At 33.3% G+C, this 17694-nt stretch overlaps 1 pseudogene across 1 annotated transcript; it reads left to right on the forward strand.

Moving 5' to 3' along the window:
- The first annotated feature begins 12601 nt into the window (after window positions 1-12601).
- Window positions 12602-13439, forward strand: LOC308619302 (SWI/SNF-related matrix-associated actin-dependent regulator of chromatin subfamily E member 1-like; annotated as a pseudogene). The gene has a single exon. The product of its transcript is annotated as an SWI/SNF-related matrix-associated actin-dependent regulator of chromatin subfamily E member 1-like (transcript).
- Window positions 13440-17694: the final 4255 nt, after the last annotated feature.

The following is a 17694-nucleotide window of genomic DNA, read 5'->3' on the forward strand; positions in this document are numbered from 1 at the left end:
TGATATCCTTGATCCTTGAATGATTATAGTGAGCAGATCCTTCTGTTCACCTACAATGGATATATAACTTAATGGGGAAAATATACATTTGTAGTTTTAAGCCACTAAAATGTAAGATTGTTTGCTACAGCAGAATAATTTACCGATCCTAATTAATACAGAGCTAAAACGCAGAAAAAAAAAGTGAAAAACATTCTTGGCAAAGACAGATCCTGATAAGCTAGGGAAGGAAGAAGATATGCCTTTAAGAGGAGTGCTAAAAGCAGGATTTATGAAAGATACTTCCAGGACACACTTACAAAATAAAGAAGTTATAACTACACAGCTTTTATATGAAATGATTAGATAAAGGTTTAATTGATGGCTAAGACTCATCCATTGTCCAGATGGATTTTGACAGAGACTGCAGAAGAACATTTATGATGTCTGTGAGTCCTCTTAAAGGCATAGCTAAGAGACTGTAAACCTCAGTATGAAAGGGTCATTTCCTTTAAGAAGAACAGATGCCTGATCTGATTAAGTCCAAAAAGTGCAGATTATCAAACCATTAGACAGATTTTTAAAAAGATTAACTGAAATGAATTTATACTTTACATAATTTAAATGCTTTATCTGCATGATTCTGGATCAATTCAACAAACTAAATTTATATTTTATAACATATTCTATTAATTTCTGAAAGATTTTTTATCTTACCATTTTGTAACATCTATATCTATGGAATTTTATAAGTATATACTACCATGTCTTTCTAGGTTTTCTTTTCTCATCTTATATACTTAATAGTATATGCAAATTTTTTCTAATAATAACTAAATTATTTTTATGGGGACTTGGTATTATAAGAACTCATTAATTTTACATCATTAAGCTTGGTAAGCCAAACATTTTGGGGGTCAATATTTTTAAATTTTGTATTAGACAAGTGTGAGTCAGTATATACTATGAAATATTTAGCACTTGATCTTGACTATTTAGTTTTTAGTATTTTACACAAATGAACTAATCAGCAGAATGACTTACTACTACCAAATAAAAGGAAGAAAAACATAATATCAAAGTATAAACCTTCATTAATAAGCATATTTCAAACTTGTTTCATAAAGATATATTAATAATAAGCTAATACACTATTGGTTTATATTATTTCCATAAAAAGTGAAGATGGGCTCTACAGTTCAAATCCAACCCCTTTCTTCTTAATCACATGCTAATCTGCATATATGAGACCATTAGATAAGTACCACTCAGGGCCCAGTGAGGAATGGAGTGTTCTCCAACCTCTTATGTCATTTTTCCTTGGCTGAAAGGAAAATTATAATTTGAGCAATTTGACCTGCATGTGACTGCTGTAACAAAGAAAGCCCCTTTAGGGCTACCAAACATGCTATTTCCAAAAGACCAGTCCTACTTAGCATGAAATATTCTGTATTGTACAGGAACCCTAGATAAAACACCAGCACATCTATTCAGCATGAAATCTTTTTTTTTCCTTCTCCTATACATGTCATTTGTAATTTGTTTAGTGTAACAAGGTAGATATGGGCATAATATTTGAACATATGAGAATCTTTTTTCTTTCACATTATATTAGAGTGATCATTAATATTATACTCAAAATTTGAAAAAATACATATGTATATGTACTCCAACAACTTAAATACATTTATGATTCTATTCTTCTTTAGTCTAGATGTCATTTTTGCCTGATTTCACATGTCAGGGTATGAGATGAGAGGGAAGGTATACAAGGTCTTTTTCATACCACCTACATGCTGTCAGTGCCAGAAGTAAGACAAAATCTACACAAGGTGGAGAGTTTTACCCATATATACAGCAAGGTAAAATAATAATGTGAAAGTTTCTAAGAAAATGAGAACGGACGTTTAAAAACAATTCATGGAGGATCAACTTTGGGAATGGTGAAGTGAGGACCTCAGTCATGGTCCTCCCACAGAAAACGATGAAAATACTAGCAAAAGCCCTAAAATTATTTCAGAACTCTGGAAACTACCCAAAACTATAGAACTGGAAATCTTCTATCAAACAGCAACTGCCAACTTTAGTAGCACAGCAGGATCTGTGATGCTTTAACTTCCTCTTTCCCTAGCATAGTGACACAGTAATCATAAAATAAACAAACAGCCTACCTCCCAAAAAAACAGTTTTCTTTCAGCCAACAGAAAGGACTGACCCACTGAACCATTCTGTAATTCTGTTAAATGTAACATCCCCAGAAGCACAGTCAATATTGTGCCCAAATTTGAAGCTCCCTGGAAAATATCCCTTCTGGGGTGTTATGGCTATTTGATTTAATTCAGAGTTCAGCAAAGTTCTATGTCAAGGATATTACCAAAACAATACAATTTTGCTGGCAATATCACTGGTGTCTAAGACTGTGATTTCAGGCAATCAAACAAGATCTTTGCCAGGAATTTCTGAATGAAATGATCACAGGGAACTTTGAAAAACTCCCACAGGAATCTTAAAGGCAGCATATGTGCACAAGGCTATGTAAATGCCGAGGACAGACTTGGGAAAAATAGAAAGCCCCACACATCTCTAGCAGACGTTGAGGTGTTGAGGCCCTATGTAAGCAGGAAGTGAAAGTTAAAGCTGTATTGTAAATTGCCTGAAGTTTAAATCATACCTTCTCACACAAAGAAATAAATAAAGGTAGGGTATTTTAGAAAATCTTCTGATCAATCACTGACTTTCTGAGAATCTGATTTGGAAAATCTTCTGACCAACCACTGACTAAATTATACTGACCCTGGGATGAATTTAGGAAGTTAGGCTTAAAATTAAAACAAGAATTTAAAAAAATTCTAGTAGATTTCAGTGACTGCACAACACAGGGAATATAAAAATCTACAGATCTAGTCTGAGAAAGTTATTTAAAAAGCAGCAACAACAAAACAATGACAAAAGAAACAAAAACAACAACATAAATAGCATTAAAAAATAACCCCAAACCTCTGGGGGAATGAGGAAGAATCTGAAACCAAAGTTACATTATATTATCTAAAATAACCAGTTTTCAATGTCAAATACAAATCATACAAAATAATTGGAAAGTATGCCATATAAAAAAAAGAAAAAGTAAAAGTAGACAATGGAAAATTTTTATGAGAAGGACCGGATTTTGAAGGTAGTAAAGGCTTTAAATGAACCACCATAAATATGTTCAAAGAACTAAAAAATACCATATTTTAAAAAGTAAAGAAAGTATAAAAACAACCTGCCATCAAATAGAAAATATCAATAAAGCGATAGAAATTATAAAATGAAACCAAAAAGTAATTTGGAGTTAAAAAGTACAATAGCTGAAATCTGAAATAAGGATTCTCAACAACACATTTGATCCACCAAAAGAAAGAATCAGTGAACTTCAAAAGATGTCAGCAGAGATTATGCAGTCTGAGGAGCAGAAAGGAAAGAAGTGAGGTGACCTGAACAGGGTCTCAGTGATGTGTGACACTGTCAAACATACTAACAGACGTAACAACAGACAGAGAAAAAGGAATGGAGAGAATATTTGAAGAAATAATGGCCAAAAACTTCCCAAATTTGATGAAAGGTGTGAATCTACATTTAAGAAGCTCCATGAACTCCAAGTAGCATAAACTCAAAGAGCTTCATACCTAGACTTATCATAGTCAAACTGACAAAATTCAAAGAAAAACAGAAACTTAGGAAAGCAGCAAGCGAAGAATATACCTTATTATATACAAGAAACTCTCAGTAAGGTTAATACCTGACTTCCCATCAGAAACCATGGAGGCCAGAAGATAACAGGGTAACACATCAAAGTGTAGAAATTAAAAGACTGTCAACCAAGAATTCTATATCCAGCAAAACTATCCTTCATAAATGAAAAAGGAATAAAGACATTTCTAGATTAGCAAAAACTTAAAGAGAATTTGTTGCTAACAGACTTCCATGAAATACCAGGTTGAAATCTAAGGAAACTACATAGTAACTAAAATTCACACAAAGAAATAAAGAACACTCATAAAAGGTAAATATCTAGGTAAATACAAAAAGAGTACTAACACACTTTTGTTTGTAACTTTTGTATTCTCCTACCTGATTAAAAAATGACTACATAAAACAATAATTATAACACTGTATTCATGGGCTTATAATATATTAGGATATAATTTGCATGACAATAATAATACAAAGAAGGGGAGAGGGAAGAAAAGTATGTTGGGTCAAAGTCTTGTATACTATTGAAATTAAGTTAGTATTGATCTGAACTAGACTATTATAAATTCAGATGCTAATTGTAATCTACAGATCAGCCACCGAGAAAATAAATAATTAAAAAACCACACTCTTGGAAATTTAAATGATACATAGAAATTTAAATGGTATATGAAAAAGTGTCTATTTAATACTAAATTTATAATAATCAAGGAATAGATGAACAAAAGCCATATAGAACATACAGAATACAAATAGCATGATGCCTGACATAAATACTATCATCTCGGTAATTATATTAAATGTAAATGAATTAAACACTCCAATCAAAAGACAGATTGATGAAATGAGGGGAAAAAAGGCCAAAATACACTATATTAAAAGATACATTGCTTGAAAGTGAAAAAATGAAAGAAATATACTATCCAAGTAGTAACTGCCATGGTCTAAATGTTCGCATACCCCTCAGATTCATATGGTAAAGTCCTAGCTTCCAAAGGTGATATGAATCCCCCTCAGATTCATATGGTAAAGTCCTAACTTCCAAAGGTGATGGTATTAGTAGGTGAAGCATTTGGGAGGTGTTTTATTCATGAGAATGGAACCCTCATGAATGGGATTAGTGCTTTATGAAAGAGATGCCAGAGAGATCCTTAAGACTTTTCTCCATGTGAGAATGCAATGAGAAGTCTGTAACCTGGAAGACAGCCCTCACCTGACCATGTTGAAACCCTGAACTCAGACTTCTAGTCTCCAAACTGTGAGAAATAAATTTTCTGTTGTTTATAAGCAACTCAGTCTATGATATTTTGTTGCAGCAGCCTGAATAGACTAAGATGGTAACCAAAAGAGAGCTGGAGTGGCTATATTAATTCAGACAAAATACACTTTAAAACAAAAAAGTGTTTCTGCAGGTAAAGAGACTTTTCATAAGGACAAAAGGATTATGACAATTATGTGTCTACCTAGAAACAGCTCTCCAAATTACATTAAGCAAAAACAGACAGAATTGAGGGAGAAATAGACAATAATAATTGGAGATTTCAATACAACACTTTCTATGAAGGATAAAACTAGCAAAAGCTCAACAAGATATAAAAGACTTGAAAAGCACAATAACTAGACCTAATAGACATTTACAGAACACCCTATCCAACAATAGTAGAATGCACATTCTTTTCAAGTGTACATGAAATATTATCCAGCATATAGATCGTACGTTATGCCATAAACAAATGTCAATACATTTAATTGTTTGAAATGATAAAAAGTTATGTTTTATTTTTATTTTTTAAAGTATGTTTTATGACCACAAGGAAATTGAATGGAAATCAGCAATTATAAATTTTTTATGAAATCATGAAAATTCACAAATATGTGGATATTATACCATACACTATCAAATAAGCAATCAGTCAAGAAGGAAATCACAAGGAAAATAAAAAATACTTTGAGAAAAATGAAAACAAAAACACAACTTTACCAAAGCTGATGAGATGCAGCTAAAGGAGTGTTTTAGATGGAAATTCATAGCTTTTACCACCTATATTTTAAAAAAAAAAGAAAGGTCTCATATCAATAACCTTCCAATTTAAGAAAACAGAATAATAAGAGCAAACTGAATGGAAAACAAAGAGAAAAAAGTGAACAATAAAGATTAGAACAGAAATCAATAAAATGGAGAACAGAAAACAATAGAGAAAATCAACAAATCTAAAAATTGCCTATTTAAAAAGATAGGCAAAGTTGACAAACCTTCAACTAGATTGCTCAAGAACAGAAGGGAGAAGATGTAAATTATTCAAATCAGAAATGAGAATGGGGGCATCACGACCAGGCTTACAGAGATTAAAAAACAATTGTAAGACATACTATGAACAATTATATGCCAACAAATTAGACAACTCAGATGAAGAAAAATTCTAGAAAGACATCTGGTAGATCTGTAATAAGTAAAGAGATTGAATTAGTATTTAAAATATTTCCTAAAAGAAAAACTCAGGACCAGATGGCTTTACCAATGAATTCTACCAAACATTTAAAGGAGGACTAATATTATTTTTTCACAAACTCTTTTAAACTTCTCAAATTATTGTATGAGGTCAGTATGACACTGACATCCAAACCAGACAAAGACATCACAGAAAAAACAGAAAGATAGATAGATGAAAGAAAGAAAGAAAGAAAAAGAAAGAAAGAAAGAAAAAACTACACATCAATAAAAAGGTGAGCAGTTTTGCAGCATACTAGATCAACAGAAAAAAATCAATATATTTCTATACACTATAAGTAGGTAATCCAAAAACAAAATTAAGAACAGAATTCCATGTAAAATAGCATCAGAAACGATATAGGAATCAATTTAATCAAAGAAGCGCAAGACTTACACACTGAAAACTACAAGACACTGTTGAAAAATATTTTTAACAATTAAAATAAATGAAAGCCATCCTATGATCATGGATCAGAAAACTTAATATTATTAAGATGATAATACTCCAGTTGATCTACAGGCTCAATAAAAAGCCTTTTAAAATCCCAACTGGTTTATTTTTTATGGAAATAGACATGTTGATCCTAAAATTCCTATGGGAATTCAAGGGGCCAGGATAGTCAAAACAATCTTGAAAAAGAACAAAGTGGAAAACTCAGACTTCTTGATTTCAAAACTTAGTTTAAAAACTACAGTAATCAAGACAACATGGTACTGGCACAAGGACAGACATAGACCAATGGAATAAAATTGAAAGTCCAGAAATAATCCTTACATTTATCATCAACTGATTTTCAACAATGTCAAGACTATCAAATAGGGAAAGAAAAGTCTTTTCAAAAAATGGTGCAGGGTCAGCTAGATAACTTCATGAAAATGAATGAATTTGATTGACATTTATCTCACACAGTAAAAAAAAAAAAAACTCAAACTGGATTATATACTAAATTTACCACTAAAACTATATTCTTGGAAGAAAACATATGCATAAATCATTATAACCTTGGGATAAGTAATGGTATCTTAAGACACAAAAGCACAAATGACAAGAGGAAAAATAAGTAAATTGGGCTCATCAAAATTAATAACTTTCATGCTTTAAAGGACACCATAAAGAAAGTGAAAATACAAACCATATAATGGGAGAAAATATCTAACAAATGCATCCAAAATGTATAAGGAACTCTTACAAATCAATAATAAAAAGAAAACTACCCCAATTTTAAAATGGGCTAAAGCTTCAAATAGATATTTTTCCAAAGAATATATTCACATGGCCTATAAGCATGTGAAAAGTTATTTAACACCATTAGTTAGTAGGGAAATAGAAATTGAAATTACAGTGATATACTAATTCACATTAACTAGGATGGTTATAATAAAAGACAGACAGTGACAAATATTAGAGAGGATGTGGAGAAGTTAGCACATACACTGCTGGTATATCATACACTGCTGGTAGGAATGTAAAATGAGGTGATGACTTGGAAAACCTTTCTTCAAAATGTTAAATACAGAAATAACATGTGACCCCAACTGTATTCCCAAATATGTGACCAAGCAAAATAAAAAATTATTCCACACAATACTTGAGCATGATAGTTCACAGAATTACTTATAATATCTAAGAAATAGAAACAAGACAAATGTCCATCAACTGATAAATGTGTAAACATTAAGTGGTACATCCACACGATGGAATATATCACAAGTAAAAAACGACAAAGTACTGATACATACTACAACATGGGTGAATCTTGAAAGTATTGTGATAAGTGAAAGAAACTAGTAACAAAACATTGTGTATTTTATAATTCCATTTAAATGAAATATCTAGAATAGGCAAATCTATAAAGACAGAAGGTAAACTCATAGTTGACTAGGGTTGGGGTGGTATTGGGAGGAAATGGGTGGTGACTGCTAAGAGATACAGGTTTTTTTTCTGGAATAATGAATATGTTCAAAACTTAGATGTAGTGATGGTTGCCTAAATCTATGACTGTACTAAACCCATGGAACAGTACCTTTTGAATGGCGCATTCTGTGGTATATGAATTGTATTTCAATAAAGATGTAAAAAATTCATGAATATATCTTTAATCTTCCATATTATGGTTGAAATCAATGCACTTAAGCTTGAGTAAATATAATATTAATACAATAACAATAATAATAATAATAAAATAGCCACCCTTTATTGACTGCTTGGTACAACAACCATGTGAGTATCAGGCAGTGATTTTAGTACATTAAGTCTGATTTTTAAGATGCTTTGCAGAATGAATAACATTAGTCAACATAATACAGATGAGCAAATGGAATGTCATATAGATGAAGTCAGGAGGTCACAGCTAATTATCTGATAAATGGTAAAGCCAGGATATAAAATCAGTATAAGGCCCGTGTACTTTCCTTGTTCCATCTGGCCTTGACAAATGCCTACAGCAATATTTCATAAAATGTATTTGCAGGATACTAGTGCCAATAATAGCTCTAGATTTTGTATTTTAAAAGGATTGCATGGTTAAGACTGAGAAACATGGATCCAAAAAAAATTATAACATATTGTATTGAGAGTCTATAATAAAGACAATAATCTAATTCATTCTATATAGATGAGCAAACAAGCCCATATTAAGACAAATGATTTTCCTAGCATTTCCTCATCTATGGAAGCATAAATGTTGCCTTTCTAATAGGTGGTTTATTCCACTATATCAGCCTTATATCAAGGGCAATGGCTTACCTAGATTCGTGGAGTACAATATTATGTTTTTGGACAATTGGCAACATGATCACCACTCTCTTGAAAATGAGTTACTTCACCTCTTACTACATATTAACACATTACTATGGTGCTGGCTTCACCCTATTCAAACAAAAATGATAAATTTTTTCTTGAATACCTTGTCAGGCATGCATGAATATGGGCAATCTCTAGCATTCTGATTCCATCAGGTAATGAGGAACGTTCATAACAAAGGCTAGAAAAAGCCTGGACTTGAGATCCTCTCTTGCCTACATAGAAAAATGAGGCTGGATATTTAACATGCACTCATATGCCCAGTGAAATGTCCTAAGTATATGTCACTTATTTTTCCAAAATAAATGAAGAAAATGCTTAAAACTTTAACTGTAAATCCAATGAAACACCTACCATTCCTTATACCAATATTTCCTACTCATCACAGCTATATTAATCTTTGAAGCCCAGTCTGACCAGTAATCACCTACTCAATAACCAGGCATGGTTTTTCTATTGTCTGCAATACAAAATCCAAATCCCTTAGCCTGTCATTTATGATTTTTCCCAACAGATGGCCCCAGGCTTATTCACTATTCACACCTAATTTCCAGAAAACACCACAACTTGCTATTCCAAATGAGACCCATACTTTATAATTGCTGGGTCTTTGCTCATATTTTTTCCTATGCTCAAAATTCTTTGTTTTCCCCACTGCTTAGCAAAATTCGAAACATTTTTCATCCCAAAGGCAACTTCCATGATAAATTTGTTCTTAATTCCCAAATCAGATATAAGTTGTACTTTTTCTGAATTCTTTGGAAAATTTTTTATAAAACTCATCTAATACATTTACACTTACAATCTTATTTTACTTTGCTAAAATCCAAGAGGAAAGAATTTACACCCAAGCCTCCACTATTATGCTACTGAAGAAATTGATGGTTAGAAAATAGCCCCAGGTGAAGCATATACCAAAGACCAGAAATTGGATTAAAAATAATTTAGCTAAATCCAAAATGTGAGCTTTGCGATAATGACAGTAGGTGACTTTTTTTTTTCTTTGTCATGCCAATTGTATTTTAGGCCTGTTCTCTTTACTTTTAAAAACAATTCTTTCTTGAAGCTCTTTACTTTCTGGCTCTGGGACCTGATTTTCCTCCCATATCATGTATATTCTTTCTCAGTTTCTTTTTCAAATTTTTTTTACCTCGTCTCAGTTCCTAATTCTTGTAATGTCCCAACCTTGGACTCTTGCTCTTCTTTATTTATACTCACTGTGATAGTTTTAAATACTATCTATGTACTTGTGACTCGAAGATTTACATATCCAACTCCAATCTCTCTGCTGAGCTATGGACTAAAATATTCAACCACCTGCTCAGAACCTCCATTTGGATGTCTAATTTAAAGTTAAACTATTCAAAGGAGAGCCTCTCTTTGTCTCCCCTATCAAAGTACATTCCTATACCTTCTCTCTTACCATATCACCAAACAGCATACAATCTGTCCAGTAGTTCAAACTGAAAACCAGCAATGAACCTTGATTCCTCTTTCACATTTACCATCAGTAAGTTCTGCTTGTACCATCACAGTGTCTCACCACTTCTTACCACCTAGATTCTTACTGGGTTTATTGAAGCCACAACAAAATCTTGCCTAGAACTTATCAAGTTTTTGTAAACAGGTCCTCTTCTTTCAATCCTGCTCCAGTACTGAAAAGCTTCCCTCTTCCACTCACCACCATTCTCAACCTCTCTAAGCTGACCTGAACAGACTGAATCATCAGGCTCCCTTGTATTCTAGATTGCATTTGGTTTTGGCCAATGTTGAGTGTGTGGGTGGGGCAACAGCAAGAGTTAGGAACAAGACCTTTCCATGCAGAGTGACTTGAGGTTGACCAGTCCCCGAATTTAAGGTCTTAATTTTTATCAGACACTCCTCTTCACACAGCTCTTTCTTTCCCCATTTCACTAACTGCTCCACTCCTCTGTGCTTCTGGGTCCAGTAGTGGTAAAAGCTCCCAAGTATTGGCCCTATTTTATTGCTCTATAGTTTACTCATTTGTTGTCTTTATAAACAGTCATTTTATTAAGCTTTCTACAAAGTAGCCAAATTGAGTGTGGCATTGTGTCCAGCAAGAACTCCAGGTGATACACTACCTATGGCTTGTGCTATATATACACCATCTACAGCTTGTGCTACACATATCAACAATAATTATCTTTAAAAAAACAAAAAGTGAAATCATGAAATTGTTTCCTCTTGAAGCTCTTCTGAGACTTTCTATCAAGGTCCAAATCTCTAACCATGGCCCTTAAGGCTTCTAGGAGCTGGCTCTGGCCATGACTCCAGGTTCATCTCCCACTCTCCCCACTTTCATTCATTTCATTCCTGCTGTCTTGACTTTCCATTTTATTCCTCAAGCAAAAATATACCATACTGAGCTTATTTCTATCTCAGAGCCATTGCATCTTGTTAGTTCTTCCTGAAATGTTCCTCACACACAGGTGATCATTGCTTGCTTCTTCATTTTATTTAGGTATTATTTAGACAGGCCTTCTTAACTACCCTTTCAAAAACAGTCCCCCATTCGTATTTAATATCTAGTTGTTTGCCTGACTTTTTCTCCTAGAATTTATCTCTACCCAAAATTGTATTTTCTAGTTATTTGTTTATTTGAATATTGTCTGTTTTATTCACTAGAAGTTTCACAATGTCAAGAATTTTATGTCTCTTAGTTACTGTTATATTCAGAGTAAGAAAACAGTGCCCGGAATATACTAGTGTTATGGAAAAAAAAAAAAAAAAAAGAATGATTTGAGTGCATGAATGAATGAATAAATGAGGTAGTCAGGTAGGTACTATTACAGTCACCACTTTACAGACAAGGAACTGAGAGTTAACTAGAAAATTGCAAACCTGAGAATGCTGAACTATTTTAATAAAGGTAAGAACTATGTATTAATACATGTTTTATTTCCCTTAAGCCCTGACACAGTGCTTGAACATGGCAATCTCTCAACTGATTTATGTTCACTAATGATGGAGGCTTTTTAAAGAAGAGCAATGTGGCAGCAACATGCAGACTGGCTTCTGGAAGGGAAGCTGGTTAGAAATTTATCTTAGTACTATACATGTATTTCCATATAGTCTCAGACAACATAAACTGATCATTAAAAAGGTATTTTAATAAAGGCATCTATGATTATTACAGTCAAGTATGAAGGCTTTACATATATTTATTTATAACTGTTTACCTAGTTTGTAGATTATCCAGGCTTTGCTTGCTACTTGTCTTTTGGAAGATCTGCTTTTTGGACATTTCATGGTTCATTAATAAATTTATCAAAGAGTTTATGTAGGAAAAAAACCCTCAGAAATTCACTGAAGTCACTTCAAAATTTTTATTAGTAGCTCTGATACAAGCAAGTAACAGCATTTTAGAAATAAATGTGATATTATGTTATTTATATAATATTATATTACCCTTGAATTCAGCTTTACAACTATTTTGCAAACCTATACTGAATATATAATAGTTTATAATGTGATGTGTGGGAATTAAAAAATGTAGATATCAAACCCACTCTGTCTTATTGGTTAAGTAGTTAAGGAACACACATGAAGCAAGTAGATATCCAGTTCAAGACAAGATGCTATGCAAGCCCACAGGATATACTGGATTAAGTGCAAAAAGTCGTGCAGAAGCTGCTTTAGAGGAAGAAAGTTGACAGAGACAGTCTCGCATGGAGAAAGGAAAACCTTACATGAGCATTCAGCCTGCTGAAGATCTGATGATTATGATGATGGCTTTTCAATGAAGCAAACAGCCATAGCCCGTTTCCAGAGAAACCACCGCCTCATCCGTGAAATCCTAAGTGAGAGTGTGGTGCCAGACGTTCGGTCAGCTGTCATAACAGCTAGAATGCAGGTCCTCAAACGACAGGTCCAGTCCTTAATGGTTCATTAGTGAAAACTAGAAGCTGAACTTCTTCAAATAGAGGAGTGACACCAAGAAAAGAAGAGGAAATTCCTGGAAAGCACAGATTCATTTAACAATGAACTTAAAAGCTTGTATGGTTGAAAGTAGAAGTGGATATGGAAAAATCTGCAGCTGAAATTGCACAGGCTGAGGAACAGGCTCACAAAAAGCAGGAAGAAAGGGAGAAAGAGGCAGCAGCACAAGCTGAGTGCAGCCAGAGCAGTAGTGTTCCTGAGGAGGAGCCAGCAGCTAATAAGACCGAAGAAAAGAAAGAAGACAAGAGCGTCCTGAAAGATACAGAGGAGACATTCCTTGAAGAAACGATGGAAAGCCAACAGAATGGTGAAGAAGGCATGTCTACTCCTGAGGACAAGGAGAGCGGGCAGGAGGGGGTGGACAGTCTGGCAGAGGAAGGGACCAGTGATAGTAACATGGGCTTGGAGAGCAACAGTGCAACCATGGAGGAGCCACCAACGGATCCCATACCAGAAGATGGGAAAAAAGAATAAATATTGCCTTGCTTTATGTGTTCTAAATACTTTAAATGAAAAAATGTTTTTTGAGTTTTTTTTTTTAATTTGCTTTGGTTCTCCAAGATCATCCTAATATGTTTTTCATGAATAATTTTGATTTGGTTTAACCAAATATTTATAACCATAGCATGTGACATTTATGTCTAGAGCAATGGAATTTTGTTGTGCTTAGCATGATTGTGAATTTGGTGATTTTGATACTCGTCTAGTTTCTATATTTTTTTCCCCTGAAAAATGAAGAAATAGCTACTAGTCCTTTTGTTACAATATTGTAAAACTATTTAGACCATGGTAATTCCATGAAATGAAGATACTTTCTAACCACAAAAACTTTACGATAAAAAATATCATTAGAAAATTAAGGATTTTAGGAACTATGCTCTCAGGTTAAGAACAGACTGGGATTCCCAAATCTAAGTCTAATGAGCAACATCAGAAAAATAACAAGGAATAGAAAAGCCTTCTTTCTTTTTTTTTTTTTTTGTGGTACGAGGGCCTCTCACTGTTGTGGCCTCTCCCGTTGCAGAGCACAGGCTCCGGACTCGCAGGCTCAGTGGCCATGGCTCACGGGCCCAGCCGCTCCGCGGCATGTGGGATCCTCCCGGACCAGGGCACAAACCCGTGTCCCCTGCATTGGCAGGCGGACTCTCAACCACTGCGCCACCAGGGAAGCCCCAAGCCTTCGTTCTTAAGGGTACATAATGCCTTCATATATTTCTTTTATGTAATTCTATATTCTTATGTTTGTCTCAATGTAAAAGAGCTTCTAAAACAATTTTAAGCATTATTGTTCTTGGTCGGTAAATTGCCACTAATCATTCTACCAAAGGACAGAGTTTCTGTTTTGTACAATGTCTATTACATTAAGATGTTAAAGAATACCATTATTGTGAGATACTTAGTGAACACTAAACTTAAACGAATTCTCTAAGACTAAGTCAAATGAAGGAAGATTAAAGATAAAGAAAAATTTGAATTCAATGTCATAATACCAATAAACACAAATTAGGAAATTTAAGTTGATACAGGTTAGAATCTACAATGAAAATATTAATACAGCAAATAGAACAGTGTTTTAAAAAAACTACAGAGAAGAAAATCAGATAGAAACAACTTTTAAATATATTTTTTTATTTTAGGAAAGTTTAGGAGTTGCAGAAATATTAGACTCCTTGTATACCTCACACTCAGGTTCTCTATTGTTGAAATTACCATTACACTTCTCACAACTAATGAAGCATTATTATTAACTAAGGTTGATATTTTATTCAAATTTCCTTAGTTTTTGCCTCATGTCCTTTCTCTGTTCCATGACTGCATCCAGGATATCACATTATATTTAGTTTCCTCAGGCTTCTCTAGATTATGAGTTTCTTAGACTTTCCTTTTTTATTTGATTACTTTGATAGTGTTGAGGAGTAGTCATCAAGTATATCATAAAATGTCCTTCAGTTTGGGCTTGTTTTATGTTTTTCTCATGGTTCCACAGTGTTTATGGATTTGGTAAGGAAGACCAAAGATGTAAATTGCCATTCTCATCACATCATATCAAGGGTACATGCTATTAACATGACTTTATCCCTGATATTAATCTTTTTCTCCTGGCAGAGGTAGTGTTTGTTGGGGTTTTTTTCCACTTGAAAGTTTTCTTCTTTCTTTCCATGATATACTCATTAGTAGGAAGTTACTACAGTTAACTCTTGAATAATGTGGGGATAAGAGCTGCTGGTCCTTAGCATAGTCGAAAATCTGCCTATAACTTACAGTTGGCTCTCTGTATTTGTGGTTCCTCCATATCAGCAGTTCCTCCTTATCTATGGTTCTGCATCCAAGAATTCAACCAGCTTTGGATCATGTAGAAACGTTATATTTAATATTGAAAAAAATCCATGTATAATTGGAATTGTGCAGTTCAAACCCATGTTAATCAGGGTCACACATGAGGGGTGAGACTTTATCCTCCACCTCCTTGGGAGGACAGTAGCTACATAATTTATTTGTAATTCTTCTGCATTGGAGATTTATCTCTCTTTCTTATGTATCTTTTCATTTAATCATTTATTTATATCAGTCCAGCACACGGATATTTATTTTATACTTTGGGCTAGAATCCAAAGCTACCATATTTATTTTATTGCTCAAATTGTTCCAGTTTAGAACCACTGAGAATTTTTTCAGTTGGTTCCTGTGACCTTTGACATATCCCCACTGTTTTTTTTTTTTGTTTTTTTTTTGTTTTTGAGTACTGTCTTACATTTTGGCATGACAAACCACTCAATGATTCATCTTGTATATTCCATGCCTCTACCTTCCCTTCCTTCAACTGGGAAAAGTTTTCAGAATTGTCTCCTTATGAATCCTTTTTCCCTAGATATTAGGCATTTGTTAAGATTCTGGATGGGTTTCAAGATGGCTATTTTCCCAATTTCACAGCTAGCACCATCAAGGAATCTCTCTCATGTCCTCACCAGGAGAATTTGGTGGGTTCCTGGAGTAAAGGTATGAATAAGTGTGGGGCCCCCTTATGATTGCAGTCCCCAAGAGTTTCTCACTTTCAAGCTAGCCTGCACTCTGCCTCCAGCAGTTCCTTAAGATTACCATTTAAGTGTTCCTACTAGTTTAAGGATTCTCATATTTTGTTCTCCAGGTAAGTAAATCTCTGGAGCTAAGTCTTTCTGGATGTGACTGTTTCTCTAAATTTGGGGGTTTCAGCTTGCCCTGTGACCTTTGTTCAATGATGGGTCAAAAAATTATTGATTTTTAATATTTCTGGGTTTTTTATTCTAAGGATGTGAGTTAGGAATTGATGCTGAAACCCAATCTCTGGAAATACTTATAACTCATACCATGACTGATCATTGACAAAATGTAGAATTCTGTAAATAATGAAATTAGTAATTTTATACTAATAGTCATGCTTTGAAATATAACTTCCAAAAATTTAGAAAAAAATTATTTTCAAATATTTACAAAAGCTGATCATTTACAAATATGAGACCACAAGTAAAACTTTAAACAACTTCAAGGATAAAAAGATATATATTATATTTATAGTAATATTATTAAACTAGATCTTAATAGTAAAAGGAGAAAATAATAAATTTGTGCAGTACTTTTATAAACATTTTCTTAAATCTTAAATGGAACTATTTGTTAACCTCATCATACCTAGCACTACTTCTATTTATTTTCATGACTTAATTTTCCACAAAATGTCAATATTTGTAGTTATATATGGTTAGAAAAATTATTCTAACAAAAACAGAATATATCTATTTTAATTTTTAAAATAAACATCATTTTAAGCTTTCCAATTAAAAATAATTCATATGTTTTTGACACAATCAAAGCTTCTCATTTACAAATTTAGAATCCAATCCAAGTAGTTACCAATCACTGGATCCTGAAATATTTGCACCCAACATTAAAGACAGAGCATAGTAACAGATGCACATTTAATACAACTATAATTTTGCCTAATTAGCTAGCCAAGTTTTAAAATGGAAACAGCGTGCAATTCCTTTAAGATCACTGTCATTCCTTGCAACCCTGAAGTGATAAAATTCAAATTCCTTGTCAGAAGATTGCAGCCGCTATAGAAACCATCAGGATCTGTGGCAAGGTTTCCATCCATTTTTGTCTTTCATCAGTTTCCTCCTTTTCTGTTTTGTGGGAGATATATGCTTTAAAAGAGTTAACTAATTGAACTTCATTCTAAAAAATTAATTCTTTAAAATAGAATTTTTTTTTTTTTACTTCTATGTTTTTTCACTTTCTATGCTTTTCTGGGGAAAATGGATTTGTATAAATATTTTCAACTAGACTGCTTGGTTTTACTCAGCTTGGGGATTTTATAATTGTTATTTTAATTCTGAGCTTACACCCTGAGGCAGTTTCATGAAGAGCACAATTTTTGAAAATCAACTGAATCAATAGGTTGTATGCTATGGTTTTTAATTTTTTATGATAAATGTTCCTTGCAGCTTCAGGCCTCCCATCTTGAAAGATTTCACATTAGAATATGAGGCAACAGAGTAAAGGTGAAATGACAGTTGGAATGATTCAAAACTTATCAGCTTATAAACAACTGAAATATAAGTTAGGAATAATACATCACTTGTGTCGAATGTGTGTCTAAACATCAGCATTTTGTAGCCTCAAAAATAAATCAATTATTTTAAATAAAGCCTTTCTTTTCAAGAGGAGCTGAAGGGAATAAAAAGAATTTTTC

The sequence above is a fragment of the Mesoplodon bidens genome, assembly GCF_964165515.1.
Source record: "Mesoplodon bidens genome assembly, chromosome: 6".
In the NCBI taxonomy this organism is placed as follows: Eukaryota; Metazoa; Chordata; class Mammalia; order Artiodactyla; family Ziphiidae; genus Mesoplodon; species Mesoplodon bidens.